Source organism: Seriola dumerili, unplaced genomic scaffold (genome assembly GCF_002260705.1).
Source record: "Seriola dumerili isolate Sdu_G_001 unplaced genomic scaffold, Sdu_1.0 BDQW01000216.1, whole genome shotgun sequence".
NCBI classification, from domain to species: domain Eukaryota; kingdom Metazoa; phylum Chordata; class Actinopteri; order Carangiformes; family Carangidae; genus Seriola; species Seriola dumerili.
Window position 1 is genome coordinate 2,478,656 of NW_019174471.1, and position 17,313 is coordinate 2,495,968.

The following is a 17,313-nucleotide window of genomic DNA, read 5'->3' on the forward strand; positions in this document are numbered from 1 at the left end:
CAACATGAGATATTTGTTGCTTGTTTTTAAGGCCTTATTACTTTTATTATAAAAGTAGCAAATTTGCTAAATAGGCACTAAGTCTGTAACACAAAAAATGAGAAATACAGTGTCCAGATCCTCTAGTGTCAGTCTTAGGTGTCAGGATTATGATTTTGCCTTTAATAAGTCGAAGAAATGCATATATATATGCATATTTAGGAAATATACATCAAATACGTTTGACAAAATGTGGGTAGTGTACAGACCTGGCAACCTTGACTGCAACCCACTTCTCCACCTACCCCTTCTAATGGTAACATCCGGGACACACTGACTGGTGTCGAACAGTTGCAAAAACTTGTAACCCTGTTTAATTGGGCTGTTGCATGGATACGTTGTCATTTTCTATCTACAAATGCACTTTTAACAGTCAGAATAAATCCTCAATGATCAATTATCAAGTCCACCCACAACCTAACGCTGTGGGCATCGTAATGTTTATAGGCCTACAGCAGGCACTGAATTGTTTTCTGCTGTCATCTAGTGGTTATACTTTGATATCGCAACCCACCTATACCTGGAAATCATCATAACAATAAATACACAAGTCTATATTCTAGCTACAAAGAATCCCACAAAATTACTTTTTTTAAAGGCACAATTTCCATTCTTACATTAATTCTATATGACAAAGAGGTCAAATCGCCGTTTAGTATTTCCATTGTAGCTACTAAAATAGACTGAATTGAAATGAATAAAATCTACACATACCATTAGGCATACGAGAAGCAGTAAGTGTATGATACAGGTATAGTATACAAACATAACAAGGAATTGTAAAAGATATATAATCCAATAGAATCATTAAAGAGAACCACAAATTCATCAAATGGGAATCATTGCAGTGGTATAATGATCATTTACAAGTCTACACTCTGGCATATGAAATGAAACTGAGTGTGCATGCAAAACAGCCTCTTCACATTTTGTGGCTTTGAAAAGGTTGTATCAATGGTTCAGAGTGAGTATCTGTCAGAGGAGGGCTGCAGGGCTCCATTGTTCCCAGACAATATGTCCCACATCATATCCCAGGCCGAGCACAAAAGAAGCTGCAGTTCAGCGTTTTGGCACACAACGCACTTTAATGTGGGGACAAGGGGGCACGAAAGGGGGTCCATCTATTGTTAGTACGTTTCTGGAACTTGTTCACACACACGGACAGGCAGATAGACAGGCAGATAGACAGGCACACAGACAGGCAGGTAGGCAGACAGACAGACAGACAGACAGACAGACAGACAGACAGACAGACAGACAGACAGACAGACAGACAGACAGACAGACAGACAGACAGACAGAGAAACAGATTTTTGTGAGTCTGTGCTGTCTTACAATAATGTAAGATTCTATTCTAGGAGTCTATGACTATGATTTCAGTAGGATTACACACTCTTGAATGTGACTGAAAAGAAACAACAGTCTATTGTCAGCTATTTTAAGACACATTCTTATTAATTTATTAAAAGAGTCTTAGAATCAGCTCAATCCTTTACAAAGTGCCTCTTCTGGTCCTTGACCACTTGTTGCTTTCTCTCTTAATCATGACCTGTAGGGGGAGATATCAAACCACTTTTATATCTCTAGTACTAAAACAACAAAACTCACCCAACTAATACAGACTTGCATTACCTGACCTCTCCTAAATAAGATAAAATTATTATTATTTTAAAATAAAGTCAAGTTCGAGTTCACTTCATTCCACCTATGAGGGATGTCATAACTATTTGGAGATTTTCCAAATATAAAAAGGCTAAAGCTTGACAGATACTCCAACATTTGTGCAAGCGTTGCTCTGAGGTATGTTTGAAATTAGGGTCTGTCTGGCCCAAAAACTATAAAGTAAATACATTTTGAAACTGAAACAGATCTAATTGGTGTTGTAATTAACAGGCCTAACTGAAGGCAAATAAGCTGTCTTAAAACCTGTCTTAAAATAGAATAGCAACTCAGAATCCCCAGAAGTTATTTTGTGAATTGCAGTTTATTATAAATATTTACATGTGTCTATAAACACTATTTCTCGAAGAATTATGATGCCACAGTGTGGTTGTTTTGTTTTCTCCTGTCGGCGGATAAGCAAATTTACAATGGAAGCGTTAGCTGATGATTGACAGAACTACAAGCCAATAACGGAACAGCATCAAAAGACTGAGCACGCTCTTAAGAATTCTGACCAATGAGAGAACAGACTGGGCGGCCTCTGCGGTAAAAGCCCCGTTTTGTGCAGATCTCAGATCAGCATTGTGTCGTCGCATACGCTAACGCTAACGTTGTTTCTAAGAAAACAAACCGTTTCCAAGTCAGCGCCCTGACAGACCACTTTATCTGTCTTGTGAAGAAGCCGAGGCGTAACATTTTGAAAGGTTGTGTCCAAGAGGTAGGCACAGAGAGCGGGGATGAGTTACGGTGGATAAACGGGGGGAACAAATCACGGCTTTTAAAGTGAAAAATAAACAAACTGAAAAGTTTTGTTCTCGAAGGAACCGTTGGAGTACACTTTGACCAACAACACACCATTTAACTCCGACCTCCGATGCAAAGTGAGTACCAACATATTGTATCTCGCTATGAACTTATTTTCACAGTGGTCAAGCCAATGGAAACAAAAAGGCAGTTCCCGTGGGAAATTTCGAAATTAATTTAATATCATTATGCTTTCATGGGGGATACAGAGCTACAGTACGGTGTGTGAGCTCAGGTTCATGATATAAAGTAACCGTCTGTGAGCTTAGCCGTTGGTCTTCACGTTCAAATAGGTTTTTACTCAGTAGCAAACTAACTTTATGCTCTATGTAAGACTTTATTCACACCCGAAATTTTACACTAATGGCTTTGTAGTGGTGTACGTTTCAATGAACGCTCACCCATGACGTCTTGTATTGAGGACTGGTGAAGTGAAAGCAGCTTAGTGCAGGGCTAACATAATGTTTCGTAATTGCAATTGTAGGCTACGGTGGAACCTCCATGGACCGCATAGCTTACACTTGTAAACAAAATGAAATTATAGTTTAGGTATGCTAACATTTACACAAAATCCAAAACAATGGCAAAATTTCCTCGTGACACAACCCTCAACTTCCACAAAACACCCACACCCAAAGCCGAGGCTCTCCAGGAAGTACAGTATGCCCATGCAGCTTGGCCGGGGGGAATACAGAGCCCTTGTGCCCTGTGATGACACGGAGCTTGTCACTGGCTGACAGCGCCAAGCCTCTGAGCTGAGCTGGCGGCCCACTGGAGACTCAGCAATTGGCTAGCTTCCATCACATCCCAACTCAGCCACTTGTTTTGCATACTTTGAATTTGTATATTATAATGACACAGGACACCATGTGTTTTTGTTTTCCAAAATTCTTTCATAACCATTATTGCTCTGCCATGATATGAATGAGGCCTTGTCACATGATATTGCTCAGACTCCTGGGTATCTTTACTTCAACATGAAATTGCCTAATAACCCTCCCAAAAGCCACAATATTATCCATTTCTTAATGTGGTAAAAATTCAGAGAAGCACAAGATGTCAGGAGTAATTTTTTGAAAATGGAAATGCTATTATGTTTCATTCCATTGAGTCATTTGTTCCTCATGACAGTTACAGTCTGCATACTTATTGAATGCACACATAGCCATCACTTAGCAGGGGAAGTGTGGGGCTTGAGAAAAAGAATGTATTGGCTTGTGTATCTGTGGCCTGTAGTTTGAAGGAGCATCTTTACAGATCACACTAATCAAGCGAATGCAAACCTGCATTTCATTGTTATTCAGCATATCAAAATGTTTAATCAAGATCTGTTGTGTAATATTGCAAATATCTTCATCAGTTTGAAACTTCACTGGCTTGCCAGGTATGGTATCCACATAATGTCCCACCATTCATTACCTCTCCTAAAGAGGTTATGTTTTTACTCGTGTCGGTTTATTTGTCAGCAGGATTATTCAAAAAGTACTGAAACGATTTGCACCAAACTTGGTAGAGGGATGGTGCATGGGCCAGGGAAGAGCCCATTATCAATATGATTTTTTTTCTATGAGGTCTGGTATATGTTGTCTGACATTGGCCTTTGTAGAGGTCTGCTGTCTCTCAGTGCCTTTGTGGTTTGTATGTTTGTTTGTCAGTAGGATTACAAGAAAAGTACCGAACCAATTTGAACCAAACTTGGAGGAGGGGTGGGTGTTGGGCCAGGGAAGAACCCATAAAAGTTTTGGAGTTTAAAGGGGATGGATCCAGGAATTTTTTATCACTTTCCTTAACATTGCAACTATTGATCTGTTCGTCAGTTTCTCAGGAAGTAATGTCTGGATCTTGTTTTAAAATATCAGACATATTAATGGTATTGTGATCTATGACTTACAATTGGTGCCAATCCAGATAATAATCTCGATCTGACAGATGTGCGTAGGAGTGGCCTTGGCAGAGGTCTGTGCTCTACTGAGTGCCATTCTAGTTGTCTTTGTTTCTTTTTGGTCCCATCCCCAAAATTGTTATGGTGCTGTGATTGTGAGAAAAAGCTTGGATGAGCTTCTTTCCCTTGTATTTGAATGCCACAGAGGGGAATCTCCAGAGAGCCGACATTTCTCTGTGTAAACTCTGAAACCTCAATGGTTTGTCTGCAGTTTTGGCCAGCTCCTTTGCTCTCAGTGGGAATAGCCTAGTTCTTCTTTTAAATCTTGCCTAGAAAAAGGTGGGAGGCCTTCAGTCTGAATTCCAACTGGGCAGGGAGGGTCTCTTAGGAGACTTTGGTTATAACTGTTTTGGTCTCATAATCTCTGGTTTATGAGGTCAACATCTTAACATTATAACAAGTCTGTGATGGCTTCATTATGCTTTCACTTTACAGATTATTCACTGTTGATTGAAGTTAATATACAAGGTGTTAATAGTTGCTGTTGCATCCTGAAATGATTCATTGCTGGACTGAAAATGATGCCTTTTTCTTTATTTTAATGCACACAGTGCTGAGGTGTGTGTGTATATGGAGGCAGCTGAGGTCAGGGTGGGGTTGGATGCAGCGGCTCAGACAAGGCACAGCGTAGGAAGCTTTGCCCTGAGTTGGCTGTCTGAACAGGTGTCTCCGAGCTGCAGCTCTGCATAGCTCACATTCCCGGGGTTTTGTTCCTGGCGTGGAGGGTCATCGAGTAGGGGGAGGGAGGTGTGGGAACTAAGAATGCTATGTGCGCAGGGCTCAACTTCCAGAATGAATATGAGCAACCTGCTGATTGAGACAAATGCTTCCTGTCATTGCAACCGCCTGGCTTGTGTTGATGAGAAACCTGTCAGCAGGCCATTGCCCTGTTCATAGCCACGGACAAAGCCGAGCGTTGGCTTCCATAACTTCTCGTCAGCAGAAAGGCTATTTTCTTGGAGTTTAAGGGTGGGTAGGATATAGTGGCTTAAGACTCTTAATCCAAGCATTAGTTTGGATCACTATCAGTAACTCAGAATCACAGGAAATTGCCCCGTCTGAAGTGAAACCGTAACTTCAGTTACCTTGTCTACTTACTCAGCACCAAGATTCATTTATCTTAAAGGTAACTGCGGCTAAATTGAGCAATTTCTTTAGTTCCTGTACAATTTGACTGTGGACAAAAGTCAAATTTCCATTCTTGATTTTATTGCAAAGCAGTCAAATTGTTCAGTATTTTTTACATGTCAGCAAGTTAAGAAACTTGCCAACAACAGAATGTTGTCATTCTGGTACTGAAGTGAAGCAAAAGACTAAAACGGCCAGAGAATGTAAAGAGGTTGTCATATTGCTTTTTCATCTCTAAATAACTGACTCTGTTTCAACAGCATTAGCTTTTAATGAGTTCAGTGCCTCTTCATCAAGCGTTGCGCGCTTTATGAGCTCAAGTCTCTGAGCACTGCCTCCTGACATATTGAGGTGAACCTACTTTACTACCAGCCATTGCTAAACTTGGCAACATATGAAATATGAATACAAGTGTGTGGCTGCAGTAGCTTAGTCCAGTTATAAAGTCTGAAGACAGACAGATTAAAATATTTTTGTACTGCTTGATGTATTTTTGTCTGAGGTCTTTAAAGGTTTCCCATGATTCACCCATGAGCTGCAGAGTTTTGTAGTCTTTTGTTTTGAAATTTAGAGCTAAAACATGATAAGATTATGAAAGCAAACTTCCAGGAACTACAAGAACAAATTTTCTGTCAGTGGAAAAGATCATGTTTGAATCAATCTGCCTTGGCTCATCACTACTTTTACTCATAGAGGAACTCATAGTTATGATTCTGCTGAAGTGAGCTGTATATTTACAGACGGCTGGACAGTCTGTCCATCCAACCATCCTTATTCCCACTGACACATTTGTCTTTCCATCCATTCACCCTTCCATTCATCAAACTGTTCTTTCATTGATTCTAGTGCTCACCAAACCACTTATTTGCCACTCATTCCATTCATCCATCTATTCATCCATCCATCCTTCTGTCCATGCATAATCACCATCTTGCTCCGTGGTATCACTAATCTCTGTTGCGAGTCTGCATAGTACTTGTGAGCCTGCTGCTGCACTGCTGATCCCAGACAGAGAGATTAAAGTGATGTACTTGGCAGGGTCACAGTTGATAAGCATCACCAGTAGTGATGCTGCGTTGTTTTGCCCCTGCCTGCCCTACAGAGGTGTAGGGTTTCTCTCAGCACCACCTAAGCCTCTGCAGTGCTGCGCTGGAATGAGCCCACCCAGCAGTAGTCAGCCATCAGACACCGACGCTGGCTGCGTTATATTCCAGCTCATGTACATAAAACGCTGCGCTCACCATGCAGGCATGCTGCCCTCTTGACTCTGTGCAGGTTGTCTTTTGATGGAGAAAGCAGAGAGACTAAGTGAACGGCAGTAGCATTAATAAAAGTACTGGGTATAGGAAAGCAAGCGAGACCCTGACTCCCCAGGGAGAAGGTTATGCTATAATGTGTTACTATATATTGGTGCAGACATGAGTTGTATGAAAGTGTGGTGTTTTGTTAAGGGACACTGTTTCGCTCCTGTTCTAAGACATTCACTGTTAAGGAGTGCAATGCTCTAGTTGTAAAGAACAGCAATCTTCTTATGCAGCTACATCTATAGCCTAACAACATGGTTTGTATTGAAAGCCTGAAACAGGAACTTGTACAACGAGCTATTGCTGTGGGTATACTGTGTACACAAAATGCCTAGATCACACACTTGCAGATGAGAAGTTTGAAGGGTTTGTAGTCCGTTGTTTAAAGCTAAAACATTGTGTAAAAGGAACTGCTGCACAAACACATGGAGGCACACTGTGTGTTGGTAACAAATTTGTTTATGACTAATTATCAGTAGTCAGTGAAGGCTATACCCTTACATACCGAGGCATGGGATGACATGACTGACGTCAACCTTATTTGTCAATATTGTTTTATTTATGAGGGTTTTCCATGCATGGCCCCTGCCTAGCATTACTATCCCTAGTCCCCTTATGGTAGCCCTGTGAATAATTCAACACACTTGGAGCAAACGGAACTTAAATAGGCCAAAGTGTGTGTACTTGTTTGTGGTTCTGTCCAGTAAAATCACAGCAACAGATTTGTGTAGTTTATGCTACTATTGTATGATCATGGTGATGAAAACTGACTTAAGGACGTCTCTGGATAATGTAAAACGTAGTAGATTTGAGCAAAGGGCACAGAACAAATAACTACTTGCCATCTTTGCCACCTGACTCCACAGCCTCAAGTCTGCACCATCAGCATGAGAGGATCTATGTCATCTGTCAGTGATGAGTATCCGGTGCTGTATTGATGGGCCACAATATTCATGTAGCTTGTGTTGATATTTGTGCTCTGGGAGCTTGGTTACCATAAACTGTGTGTGTGTGTGTGTGTGTGTGTGTGTGTGTGTGTGTGTGTGTGTGTGTGTGTGTGTGTGTGTGCATATGTGTGCGTGTGTGACTTCTGTTGATCTTTAAGGATGACCAATTTTGCTTATAGTAATTAATCTAAGGGTAATAAAAACACAGTTGTGTTGTATAACACACATTACACTCTGATTTCACCACCATCTGCTCCTTATTGCTGTGAGAGCCTTTGCTAATATCAAATAACAGAGAGGAACGCAACTTTATCTGTTCAAGTTTTAGAAGTCTAATGGTCACAGTTTCTAGATGTTAAGGCCACATGAAAAGTGGACCTAATGTTGGATGTTGTTTTTTTTGTCTGACCCTTATAAGCCCCCCTCTACTTTCTTCTGCTGCCTTGATGTTAGGGATCACCCCTCAGGTAAAGCATCCTACTTTCACCACATGACTCCTCTTGGTTTCCCAGCTGCAGTAATGTTTGATGTCGAATGCGACAAAGAGAGAAGGAGCAGATGGTAAAGAGTTGCTTACCTTTCTGATGCTTTGTAATCTTGTAATTCTAATGTCATTCAACACGTTTACTCAGTGGATGGCTGTGGTACGAGGATTGATTTGATGACTGGCAGGAGACAGGAGAGAAGAAATAGGGAAGCCTGAGTGATGTGGTATGTTAGGTTCCTTGTGTCTGTGGGTGGGGTCTTTTAGAGGCCTTGAGCCCATCAGAATAGTGCTGATTATCTAAAGAGGGTTTTCTCTAGCTGCCTGTTTTCTGTCAGTTGGCAAGGACACCTTCCACACAGCAACACTGCCTTTCACACGCTAAATCCCCCCTTTGTGTATAGGGCGTCTCAAGTAGTGTCAGCTTTAGCGCTGTATACTTGTTCCTGTGTTTCCCACTACATCCTTCTGGCTGCAGGCCCCCCCTGGGGCTGAATTTTCATTTGCCTGTTAACTTCTCTGCCCCTTATTTTCCTCTCTGCTACACTCCACAACTCATCAATTATTGGAAAAGGGAGGTCTGTGTGTGTAAATGCACACTTTTGTTTTTTAACTTGAAAACATGTTCTCATGCCTCTCTGTGTATGATTGTGTGTTCATGTTTCAGACAGGCCGCCATTCATCTTTAGACCAGCATAGACCCAGTCTGTGCCTATTCCCTCGTTGCTCATTGAGCGCAATTAGAGCAATTTCTCTGTGAAAAACCCCTTCACAACAGCTTATTTGAACCACTGACTGTGCAACCTTCACTCTCTGATGCTGTATGATGTGATTAAAATTATTCACTCTGGATGATGGTAGACAAGGGGATAGGGTCTGTGTGATATACTTGATTCCCTGTTAATCCGGTTACTTTTGTATGAAACTGCCCATTATCCTCCACCATCTGAGCCATTTCATGTCCACTAACTGGTGTGTTACAGTCTCAGTGATTCAGTTGTAATTCTAGGCCTGTAAGGTTTTGTCAGATCAGGTGAAAAAAATTAGTTTTAGCGTTAATGCTTACTAGACTATGGTGGCAGAGAGCTGAAGACACTGTAGCTTAAGAAAACCCAGGCAAACGTACTGAACACCTGTTTAACAACATGTGTGTTGCATTCAGCAAAAACTAAAAAAAAAGAAGCTGGAAATAAGTATGATGAAAGCTAATTAAGAAATACATTCACCAATTTTAAACATACAACAGAAAACTCTGCAAATTGTCCAGGATGTCATAAGAACCGAACAGAAACTTCCAACCGACCAAAAGAGGAAATGACACACTCCTCCTCCTTATGGACTATTGTAATGCACTGTACAATAAGAGCCAACAGTGTTCTCATATCACCTTGGTGTCAGTCTCACTAGACTGGCCCTCTTTCAAATTTAGGATTGGATTCATAATCATCCTAATTACTGCCAAGGCCTTGCACAACTTGGCACCACCACACATCCATGAATTACTGACCCCATATAGATCCACTAGGCCTCTGAGGTCATCAGAACAAGGGAACATCAGTCTCAAGTCCTACTTTCCTCTTTTTATTGATGCTTCCTGCTCTGATTTGTTCCTCTTTAGCTTTTATTCTTTTAATATTATTTCTTGTTTTTGATTGAATTGTGTTTTCTTATGCTTTTGTCATTGTTTTTATTTGCACCTTTTGCAGCACTTTGTAACCCTGGTTTTGAAAAGTAAAGATTTATTAACTGGCTTTTCTATACTTGAGCTACTATTAAACTGTTTTTAGTATTTTACTAATAACCTTTAATTGTCACTCAGCAAAACCTCCATAGGCTAAATCTCAGGTTGTAATTTTTTAAAAGGCTCTTGGTAGATTTACAGCCAATATCTGCAGGAGGGGGGTCCTGAAGTGTTTTATAGTGAAGGTGCTCCACCTCACCTGAGATAAAGAGCACTTCTGCTAATGCAAGTGGAAATGTTACAGTTGTTTTAAATGTGACGCTAGACCTAATGGAACCTCTGTAGTGACCCTGCATCACACAGCAAAGGCCCCATGATTCAGACATTTTGACTTGTCATAGCAGTAAAAGCAGGGATGTTATTAATAACAGTAACACTGGCTCTGTTCTATTCAAGTGTCCCAGTGAGCCATGACATTCTGCCAATGTGCCAGCATTCAAAATAGCAGGAGCCTGACACTGAAACTGATAAATGAAATCAGCCATCATTAACTGCATCATTTACACTTGTGCTTTTGCCACTGTGCGTGTGATCCAAAGGCGTTATTGTTAAAATAGTTATCATAGAGGAGATATTGTTAGCACATTTTTCATCATTGCTAATGAACAGCTGACTTCGGTATGTTGCATATCTGCGTGCGTTCATCCGTTTTTAATGTCTGTTGTGTAAGACTCCGAAAATTTCAGTATTTGCTTGTGTTTTCTATATTTCTAGTGTGTTTCTTAATGATGGATGTTTCTTTTGTCTTCTGTATTTGCAGTGTTTTTTTTTTCTAATGGTAACATACTCTATGTGTTGTCAAATTGGTGGAGATATTTTCTCCATTTTTTCTATTTGCATGTTTTTTCTTAAGTTCTGGTCTGATGGGCTCTCTCAGCCACTGTACCTGAACTGAAACTAATATTTAATTGTGTGTATTTTATTTTAAGTTGCCAGTTAATACTAATCCGTTTTGCTAGTAAAATGTCCAAAAGCTGTCTTTTCATGGCATAGATAATACATAAACATGAGTAGCTGCCATAATTTGAGCCTCACGTTGCCACAGATGTAATTTGGTATTTGCCCTTTATTTAACATTTTAGCAGCTGTAATCATTCTCTACTGCTTATCATATGGTACCCTCATATCAAAGCACAGGCTTCAGTGCTAACTTAGCTCTTAGCCCACCACTAATTGCTAACTAACCTTATGGAAATGCTTTTGAGGGGAGGGTTTTTTGGCTCGGGTGAAATTAAAGTGTGATATTTATAGTTTGCTTTGGATTGTTGGGCTTTGATAACAGAAGGCATGTGGTGTTCATGCAGCAGTGTGTGTAGGAGTAGTTTTCTTTGTCCATGATGGTGGTGACTGCACTGTCATATAGTCTGTAGAGTTAGTCTGGATTTGAATAGAGTTTGAATAGATGGACTTTGCAGGGTGGAGCTGGGTTTGGTTTGTAGGTTCACTGGGTTACAGAGTTTGTTTATGGTGCATAGTACAATATAGGACTGTGGCCTTGATGGACTGACATGGTTTGTTTGTGTTAAGAACATGGAAAACGCAATAGACAATAAAAAATATATAGACGATATACTGTATATACAATTAATGCACAACGCAGGAGGGAGTTTAAACCATATACAACTGATTAATACGATTTAAATTAAGTAAATAAAATAAAATTAATATAAAGGGGAAAAAAGGGAGCGAGAGCAGCTTTCCTTACCCTTAACAAAAAAAGAGTGTGTATCAGGATACTGTCCCCACAATCAAGAGGGCTTGTAATAATCAGACATTATTAATATTTTGTATATTTTAGTTATGGCCTGATTAATGTGATTTATTCAAGGTAACCATATTCTATCATCTAATTCTAAATGCATAATCGGTAACCTAACCTAACCTCTAACCTGTTCAGTACCTTTTAGACAAAGTTTGAAAACTGCTTCTCCAATAATTCAACAAACCGGGACAGCTCCAAAACACATGTCAGCGATGCTGGCACGGGCCCCAGCACTCGCCTGAGGGAGCCATATTTGGGGATATTTCTCTAAGCTTTCATTTAGACCATTGTAGTCTATGTAGCACCTTAACTTATATGAGGCTGTGTCTCTCACAGTCAGACAAAGAATGGATCCACTCCAGTGCCGCCTCCCACTGTTCCCCTGATATCTCTAATTGAAATTCCTCCTCCCATGTAAGTTTCAAGTGTTAGCTGAGACAGTTTTCCGTATATAACAGATACGACCCCATTAACAAGTGGATCTAAAAAAAAAATCAAGTCCATGATTGATTGTTCTGGGGCCTGAGGATTTAGTGCACTATTTTGTTTAAATAGTGTAAGTGTGAATGAGGCAAATTGACTTTGTAGTTGCTCAGAAGATGGAAACATATTGTCTATGAACAGATCCATGAAATCATGGTTTTCTTTCTCATTTCAGTCATCAATTATACTATTGTTAAAGAATCGTGCAAAAGAATAATTTTAATTTATTGACATGTTACTGGATCATTGAAAACCTATAGCACCTGCACTATACTTACTTGTCTTACAAGTGTTCAATCCAATTTAGTGGTCAAGTGTAACAATGCATGTCTTTGACTAAATGAATTAGACCATTAATCTTTCCTAAAATAGTTTACATATCTATTTGAAGAGGTCTGATGTGATATATGACATAATAATTATCAAGATGCTGCCAGTTTTGTACTGTAGTTCTCCTTCACTCCTTCACCAACTCAGGCTCTCAGAGTTGGTCAGTATAATGGCTACTGTAATGCTTTTTCTATCCACCCTTTTTCCTCTCTTACTTCCGGGGTCGTTGGCACCAGATAGAGACAAAGCAGCTCTTTCTTTGTCCGTTTTGAAGTTGTCCCTTCAGCGGCTGGATGTTAATCTGACTGACCATCAGCAGCTTCTGTCACGGTCAGGGAAAGACAGATACAGAAAGGCTGAGATAGATAGCAAAGGAGGGGGTGGGGAGGGGTGGCATGGAGGGTGATGACTGGACCATTTGGCATCCGGTGAACAGAGGAGTATTGTGTGCCAGTGGGCCACTGTGGAACAGACTGCTTCTTTACAGGATGAAACTGGTGTTAAAGCTCCAAAATCTTATGGAGGGAGATGTGCCAGAGAGACATTTACCAACTGTACACCTGAGAACAAAATGCTCAGTACCAGTGGACTGTGAGTTCAGATCTGCAGGCAAAGGATATTAACAAATGTTCAATAAAGGGTCACTTCCAGGTTTTCAATGTTAACTGTCCTGGAGACCATTTCCTTATCTCTGATGGGCTTTTTTCTATTTTAGGTACTATAATGGTACTATAATTGAATATTGGGTTTCATGCAACATCCGCTAAACGGTTTCATGTAAAGTGTCATCAGTCAGTGTCACAGGATCATGCAGTGAGCTGGCTTAATATAGATGTGTATTTTTGAGGCCTTGAAATGCAAATATCAAGTTAAAATTGAATCTCTAAATGAGCAGATTGCATTTTGAAAATTACTCTTTTGATGTGTTTCTATAAACTCCTTGTCCTCTCTATACATGTCCTAGAAAAGCTAATACTACTCACAGGTGAAGAAAGTTGTGTGCATATAAATCTTTACAGAAAAAGCAGAGTAGAGTGACTTTGTTAATCAAGCTGAGTCTCAGATTACCTGTCTTTTTCCTGGACTGCCTTTAAACATTCAGTGGATTGTGGATGAGTATTAAGGTGCAAAGTAACTCATTCACATAATAAAACTAGGGCTGCACGATATTTTATATTTTGGCAGATATTGCAATATGCAATTTCAGTTGGAATGGTCGTCTTTGCATTTCCTGAACAACCACATATGTTGTTTGTTCCAACCCTCTGATCCGACCCATAGGAGTGTCTCCAGAAATAGTGCCCCTATGCCAGCAGGCGTACCGGATCTTGGTGGCCATAAACATGCAGCTAACCTTATCAGCTCATGGCTTGGTTAGCTTTAGGAAAAGATTGTGGTTTGGGTTAAAACAAGTACTTTCTTAACATTAGACGGTCTGTGTTATCATAGTTACAACACTAATAACGTGGTGTGTGAATTGAACACCAGTCTGTGAAATGCCTCCTTTGTTGACTAATCCATCCACCCCAACCTCCCTCTAATACCAACTTTGTTGCTGTATATACTATGTCACCAGACTTCTCTCTTTGCTCATGTCATAATTTCTATGGCTGCTAGATGTCACCTAACAGTAAAGCGTATTTTTTATTTTTTATTTTTTACAGGAGTATAGTTTTGTAGGTTACATTAATTAAAAAGTAAAGTAAAGTGGATAGGTTTATACAGTGTAAGCGCTGACAGCTCTGGATGGAAAATGTAACTGCAACAACGAAAACAGCGGTTGTTGGCAGAGGACAGATGTAAATGTAACATCACTTGCACCTGAAGTTAATGTGTGTACACAGATGCAATGTGAACATTGTTTCTGGTCTGCAGCTGTGGTGTACAAGTGTTTCACTCCCATCCCAGTCCTGCAGTTACGCTGTGTACACTTACACAAAGAGGCACACAGAGGCCTGTGACCAAGTCAGTTTGCAGTGAGTCATATCAGCCAATGTCTCATCTTGAGAACTGCTTATGTTGTAGAAATGATCAGATCCTACATGGGATGGACAAAGGGTGGAAGGCAGACAGAAAAGTTGATTGAAAGTTGTTTCTTTATCTAATTAGTAGTAAATTATTGCCGAGGTGCTGATAGAACCATGTTCAGAGAGAGAAGTAATATTACAGCATTACATAGGTTTGTGCACACTGTTGTGTACTCTTAAGGTCAAAGCCAAGCTGGAGTTGAAACACTACATAAAAGGATAAAGATAGGATCCCTTGCACCAGCTTGCACTGAAATCCAAATGTAACTTTACTAAACAAAATTGTCTTTTTTTCACCCTAGACAGTTTCACCCTAAACTTTATGTATATGCTGGACTCCACTGATATTTGAAAGCTGCTACACAATTCAAGGATACCTAATTTTGCCAAATCAAAGGCGTCAAAGGTAAAGCTAGCTACTTTAGGCTTAGCTTTCAAACTGTCATGGCCTTACATAGCACAAACTGTATTCCAAACACTGCAGCTGGTTTTACTGAGTAGCACAGCTTCAACCAGAGGAACTAATAATCAGTGAGCTCAGCTTCTGTAGTGTTTGGAATAAAAATATACAGAGTCTCGGGGAAATGTATGAGTACCTCTGACATATCATTTTACATTGTAACCTGATGAGATTCACCCTCTGTATGTTGGTACGTGTCATAGATTTATTTAAAAGTTGAGCTTAACTTTAAAAGCTTGGAGGCAACCTTTCTGTAGGACTGCAGTTAGATCTTTCTGGTATGTTGGAACATGACTTCCCTTACCACCCACAACCTAGCCTTATACGTTCCTACATGAATCCTTATTTAATATAATCCAACTGAAACAACCTATCAGGCAGCAGCAGCAAGGTAAAACAGATCACATTGGATGGAGAAACCACCATGAGACAGAGGCTCTGGAAAGGGATGTAGCAGTGCCGCCTCAGGTTGACTGGTGCTAAAAGGATTTTAGTCTAATACTCTACACTAATGAAGAGGCTTGTTCCAGCACAACACATAAATAGGGAAACTTTATGACCAGATTTGTCTGAGTACCTTTCCACTTACAGTGTTTCATTAGATGTGGATAGAGGGCTGTAGATTGAAGTCTGACACTATGAACCTGTCTGTAAAACTAGGAAAAGTAAAACACAGACAATCTCTTCCTTTGTGCAGTTTAATGTAAAACATCCCAATCTACTCAGTGTTCAAACTTCCTGATATGAATCAGATATTTTACTTGCACTGGTGGGAAAAATCTGTTAATGATACAGCTGTCTGTCAGACATCTGCTATAGCAGGTTTTGACTTTGCTTACACTTAAAAAAGCCCCGTCAGTGCATTACCATGCAATGGCCCATCTTCTGCAAATGGTCAAATTTCCTGGTATGAGGGATGATTTCTATTTTTTTCTATCCTTCAAAAGGAATGGATATATTTTACTAACAGGAGACAATGTCATCTCTTTTAAAATGCTAAAATACAGGATGCCAACCTTCCTCAGTTGCTTTGAGTGTCTGTTGAGTATCACTCATCATAGTAAAAGAATTAATTTTAAATTTTTCTCCTCTCATGTGTCTGTTTGGTTGCCAGTGAAAGACTCTTCTCTACTATGGTATTGCCCTTTAATAACCCTTTAGTATTGCAACTTTCTGAGTCTCCTGATGTAGTAGTACATTGTGGTTGTGTATTTAGGTGCAAAGAAATAATAATTCACATAATAAAACTTGATTGACTTGCATTTGCTTAGGGTGTGTTAAATAAACTGAATGGATATGTTTGTATATAAGCACTGACAGCTCTGGATGGATGGGATGTCTTCTCTCTTGTATCCTTATATCAATCACCAGTGAAATTCAGCTGTAGCCAATGACAAAGTAACGTTACTCAATTGGCTTCTTTGTTATTTGGTTGAGGATTTTCATCCTCCCTTTTACACACAAAGCCCTGAAGAGACAGATAAGATGTAGGGAAGTTTTAACGTCTCTAACATGATTTGCATTCCCATGTAAAAACATTTGCATTTGCATGTCTACAAAGGCACATGTATGCAGTTTTGTCATAATGTGGAGCATCTTTATCTTGTCATGTGATACAAGTGTTACTAACTGAAACAATTTGAGTTTTCATTCACAATCTGATTTAGAAAACTATACAGGATATCAAAAAGGCTGAAGTGTTAAAAAGCCGTTAAGATTATAAATAGAACTGATTGGACATAATTTACAGAATATCTAAGTTATCCAAATATTTTCATCTCAAAGCTGCAAACACAAAACTTCTCAACAAATGGATGTGTTTAAGCAACTGTGAGATAAAAGTGTGCTGCTTATGTGTGTGTCTATGCACATCTTGTGTGTGTGAGGATTGTGCACACCTGCGTATATTTGCAAAGAGCGTCTGCTAAAGGTCAGTCATCAGTTTGCTCATTCCTGTCAGTCACATCAGCGTGTACACTGTCCATATTGGTACACACAAGTTATTATTCATCCCTAACAGTTGTGTTAAGGTCAGTGAAGCCGAATAAGGCCTGGAAAATGCTTTAGTAGGCCTGTGTGATTTAGACAGCTGCAAGTGTGAAGCATAGAAGTGAATGAGTTGTTGCGTAATGAGGTATTCCAGTGTTTCAGTGTGGGAACCATTCACAGAAATAAGGATTATCACTGGTAGCAATAGCCC

At 39.9% G+C, this 17,313-nt stretch overlaps 1 protein-coding gene across 1 annotated transcript in view; it reads left to right on the plus strand.

The window, feature by feature from the left end:
* The first annotated feature begins 2,438 nt into the window (after positions 1 to 2,438).
* Positions 2,439 to 17,313, plus strand: part of mpp7 (membrane palmitoylated protein 7) — a 136,502-nt gene continuing 121,627 nt past the window's right edge. The window contains exon 1 of the mRNA XM_022754137.1: positions 2,439 to 2,582. The gene's annotated coding sequence lies outside the window, so the exon portion shown is untranslated. The remainder of the gene's footprint in view (positions 2,583 to 17,313) is intronic.